The sequence below is a fragment of the Penaeus japonicus genome, unplaced genomic scaffold (assembly GCF_977035675.1).
Source record: "Penaeus japonicus unplaced genomic scaffold, GWHDUDI00000001_assembly GWHDUDI00000010, whole genome shotgun sequence".
NCBI lineage: Eukaryota > Metazoa > Arthropoda > Malacostraca > Decapoda > Penaeidae > Penaeus > Penaeus japonicus.
In genome coordinates, this window is record NW_028234412.1 from 15557527 (window position 1) to 15562526 (window position 5000).

Here is a 5000-nt window from a genome sequence, read left to right on the forward strand (position 1 = left end):
ATTGGAAACAGTTATTCCGGGCGAAGTTCGTCCTACAGGCCTCGGAAAACTTCTTGGATATTGTTATCATCGGAAGAGTTGTGACATTGCCTAAGGACCTACCTTTGTAACGGTAAGATATCCTTCAGTGTGTATTCAGAGTGTGGGTCAGAACCATATCCTGTGTAAATAAAGCTAAAGACAAATATGTATGGGTAGGCCTACGCACTAACCAATGGCTCATGCTTCCTCCCCTTTCATGAACATATATATTCGTTTGGTATAATACCTTGAAGCTACCTCGGGTTAAGTGGTATGAGAGAGGAGTTAGAAAAAGTTTGTGGATTTTAACTCATATGCGAAAAATGCATGTGACATTTAGCTTGTCACAGATTTTAAAATCAGCTTTGATCGAGTTTCTTCAGAATTGTGTGATAGAAAGTTGCAAGTTTATGTTAGAATATGTAAACGTAATGAAGGACTAGGGTAGGGTGGAGGTAAGGAAACATCCTGCTTACCTTGTCCCTTTGAGATGTAAATGCTTATCTCTGTAAAGATGCCGAAGTCCAGCTCTCCCTCTTTTTGTCTGTCTGTCTGTCTGTCTGTCTGTCAGTTCGTCTGTCTCTGCTCCTTCTCTCTCAATTTGTCTGTCTGTCTGTTCGTCTGTCTCTGCCCCCTCCTCTCTCTCTCTCTCTCTCTCTCCCCCCCTTCTCCCTCTCTCTCCCCCTATCTCCCCCTCCCCTTCCCCGTCCCCCTCTCCCTCCCCCTCCCCCTCCCCTCCCCTCCCTCTCTCCCTCCCCCTCCCCCTCCCCCTCCCCCTCTCTCTTTTTTTTCTCTTTCACTCTCACTCGCTCGCTCACTCACTCTGGCGGAATTCCTCGCTCCGTCTTCATTCCTCGCTCCGTCTTCTAAAACGTGTGATATATGTTACACCAGATGGAAACACTTTTTTTTTTTTTGGGGGGGGGGGGGAGTATCACAAATCAAGTAAAACCCTGTGGTTTCTTCATCGAGTGAACGGCCACAGCCATAGAATTTATTATGGCTACGCCCACTTCTAGAATTAGTGTGAAACGTAGCTCCACTTGTGATGCCTATTGTGAAAAAAACAAAACAAAAGTGAAGGTCTTTTGCAGTTGACACAGAATCTGCGTTGGCAAGGCATTTATCAGTCTAATGCTATGGAGGTAGGGCTATCCTGACGTCAGCGGTGGAGTTATGGAGGAGAGGGGGAGCAAGGGAGGGGCACTCACTCACTAACTCACTCACTCATTAACTAACTAACTAACTAACTAACTAACTAACTAATTAACTAACAAACTAACTAACTAACTAACTAACTAACTAACTAACTAACTAACTAACTAACTAACTAACTAACTAACTAACTAACTAACTAACTAACTAACTAACTAACTAACTAACTCAATCTCTCTCAGCCACACCCACCTACCTACCCACACGCATATACATATAGATTTTCAGTCATGATATCGGGGCTATATCATTAGGGACATGTGTTGTTGATAACAGAATTTTTAGACTTTGTTTATTACAGCCAAGATTATTTGACTCAACACCGAGATACGCAGGATAAAACCGAGATTGATGAAGATTAGACGTAGAATTTATCTCCCTATTTTTGAGTGGTGAAATAGGTCACCATGGAGGTTGGAATGGCATGTTTCTTTCACTCTTTATTTTTACTGCGAGGGACCTCACTCTTCAACTTGCTAAGAAAATGGCATTAATGTTGATTTCATAAATGCTTCTATATCCAAAAGCAATGATGTAGTATTGAAAGGATAAAACAGTAAGCGCCACGACATGCCTTTATATTATGTCATAGTATTTTTAGACTGTAGGGAAATTCTTGTAAGGTTGACAACAGTAACGTATTCCGTAATAACAACTTATTCACGGAGCTTGTCATGCGCACAGTCATTCGCTTTTTTCATTAGCTGTTTTGAAGGGCTTCTGAACATATGAATGGCCAACCAAAATCATATTAATATATGGCACAGCATTCTTAAAATTCCATATTTATTTCTTGTTCTGCGTGTAACGCTGATAGCTTTAGTTTTATGGATTTGCAGAAAAAATCCTCGAAACGGCAGCCTCGGGTGTGGCACATTTATGGGACGATAAGAAGATACGCTTGCACACACACACACACACACACACACACACACACACACACACACACACACACACACACACACACACACACACACACACACACACACACACACACACACACACACACACACACACACACACACACACATACACACACACACACACACACACACACACACACACACACACACACACACACACACACACATACACACACACACACACACACACACACACACACACACACACACACACACACACACACACACGCACACGCACACGCACACGCACACGCACACGCACACGCACACGCACACGCACACGCACACGCACACGCACACGCACACGCACACGCACACGCACACGCACACACCCACACACACGAACACGAACACGAACACGCACACGCACACTGCACGCCCACAGGCACACAGTCATGTAAAGGTATGTAGATAGATAGGTAGCATGCATGCTCGTATTTACACACAGCCGTAGAAAGATAATCATTGTTGCAACCACGTCCTAACAGACACGACCTTGCCTGTGGTAAGCGAAGAGTTTGCAACCATGGTCAACCATGGTAACTTCCCTTCCCCGCCACTCCCTGTCCCGCTCTGGAATGGCGCCAGACACTTGGGCCGTGCCGTTGGACTACCGTTTAGTATGGTTCTCTCCCGTGCCTCACTATGGCGGTGTTTCCTCGATTGATGTGGCGCAACATTCGCGCACCGCTCGTCAGCGCGGCATTACAAAGGAGACGCGATTTGGTCTGACGTGCGAGGCCAGGCGTCCGCCGCCCTTTTGGTGGCCTCATCTCGGCGACGGGCGTGATGTGGCGCCAGCTTCCGGTTGCGCAGGAAGCTTCGAAACAGATGCCTTTCCAGATTGCATTGCGCAATCCTCCGCTGCGACTTTGTCAAGTTCTGCTGGGCTGTCTCTCTTCGCATTTTATTCAGTACGTACGATGTTCTTACATGCCGCGTGGCATTCATGAGACAAAACGGCAGCATTTCTTGCTGTTTTTGTGAGGTAAAGGTCAGGATGGACTTGCACTCGATCTTACTGTTTGTTATATTTAACAAACAGTCGGTAGAGAGTGACGTAGTTACAACGGCAATACATGGCATCACTTGGTAATTTGATAGATTGTATAATTCAATTATTATTCTCCAGCTGCACATCAAAATAAAATAATAAGATTATTTTTCTTTTCATTTACTACTATATTTCCATTTTTACAATGGATATAGCAAAACGTTTTTTGGAAGCAGATTTGCGAAGGCAAGCCACGCCCAAACTCAAAGCAGTCCATCTCTGTGGCTACGAATAGTGATGTGATCGTCTGATCATTTTTTTTTTTGGCTTTGATTTGCTTTTCCACCTTCCTGCAAATAAAATATAGTGACACCATACTGCCACTATCCAGATCTGCCTCCATAGGCATGCTGCCATAATGTCTCTACTGGTATGGCTGGTGTTGAGACCATATACCTCCCCGGCCAAAAGCTGAATGATTTGGTGTGTTGTAGTGTTTCTTCTTGGCAGCATCATACCTATTTTATCCAACAAAGGCCTTTACCATCGTCTCATTTAGTACATCTGACGCAGCCTTGAAGCTATTTTGTTGAAAGTAACTAGAGATAGTACCCTCTGCCAGCTATAGCTCCTCCATGCTGATGTCTAACAGATATTTTCTCTTATTGCTAGTATCCACTCACGGAACTTATTATTGCTAAACCCTTTTGCAGTTTCAACCAGGATTGTTTGCTGTTCAACTCTTCTATTGTAGAATTGTTGCAAATCTCTTTGGTCCAAGGAGCACGAACACAGTTCTTCGGCACATGGGTCTTGCATGGTATCATTCACAGGGTTGTCTTTTGATGGTACACGTGGCCACTGATTTGGCTTTAAAATTCACCGAATCGCACCTATCCTATTAAACACAAACATTTAGAATCAGCTGTTAGTACCAAATGCACTACAACGCAAATGTGGTGTTTGTTCAGAACCCAGAAGACATGAATTCCCAATACGAATTGCTCAAAACGTGCAGACATAGAAAATAGTGCAGTCTTTACATAATTATTTTTTTTCTTCTAAAAAAGGTATTGTAACTGCATAATGATGTAAACTTGAAAAAATAAGGAGAAAACATGGTGGGAGCTATTATATTACACGTTGCCCATTATGTCCTGAAACTAGCCTGGACTAGGAGTAGGTGCATAGCCTATGTTGATGATGTTGATGCTGATGCTAATGATGTTGATGATGATGTTGATGTTGATGATGTTGATGTTGATGTTGATGTCGATGTTGTTGATGATGTTGATGTTGATGATGTTGATGTTGATGTTGATGATGTTGATGTTGATGTTGATGTTGATGTTGATGTTGATGTTGATGTTGATGATGATGATGTTGATGTTGATGTTGATGTTGATGTTGATGTTGATGTTGATGTTGATGTTGATGTTGATGTTGATGTTGATGTTGATGTTGATGTTGATGTTGATGTTGATGTTGATGTTGATGTTAATGTTGATGATTTCAGATTATAAATGATAAAGACAATAATAACAACACAACAACATTTTTCTTGACACGAGTGACGCCATGTGGAGTAGTAACCAGCAGATACACACCACCGTTTGTGTACTGCGTGAAGCAGCTGATACATCACATAAATTCGCGCATGGCAACCACGCCCAGGTACCAGTGGCCAAGAAGGGCGGAGTTAGAGGGAGAAAAGGGACGTAATGAGGAGTAAGGGCGAGACACCATATATACACTGTTATTCTATTTAAGGCGAGCATCCCCTCCCTCAGGTACCTCCTCCTTCGTCTTCTGCTTCTACTTCTTTCTTTTTCTTCCTCTTCTTCATC

General features: G+C 43.2%; 1 protein-coding gene across 1 annotated transcript in view; it reads left to right on the forward strand.

Moving 5' to 3' along the window:
- The window catches only part of LOC122253912 (phospholipid scramblase 1), a 23633-nt gene that overhangs the window by 357 nt on the left and 18276 nt on the right, over positions 1–5000 (forward strand). The window contains exon 1 of the mRNA XM_086540864.1: positions 1–112. This exon is cut by the window's left edge and continues 357 nt beyond it. The gene's annotated coding sequence lies outside the window, so the exon portion shown is untranslated. The remainder of the gene's footprint in view (positions 113–5000) is intronic.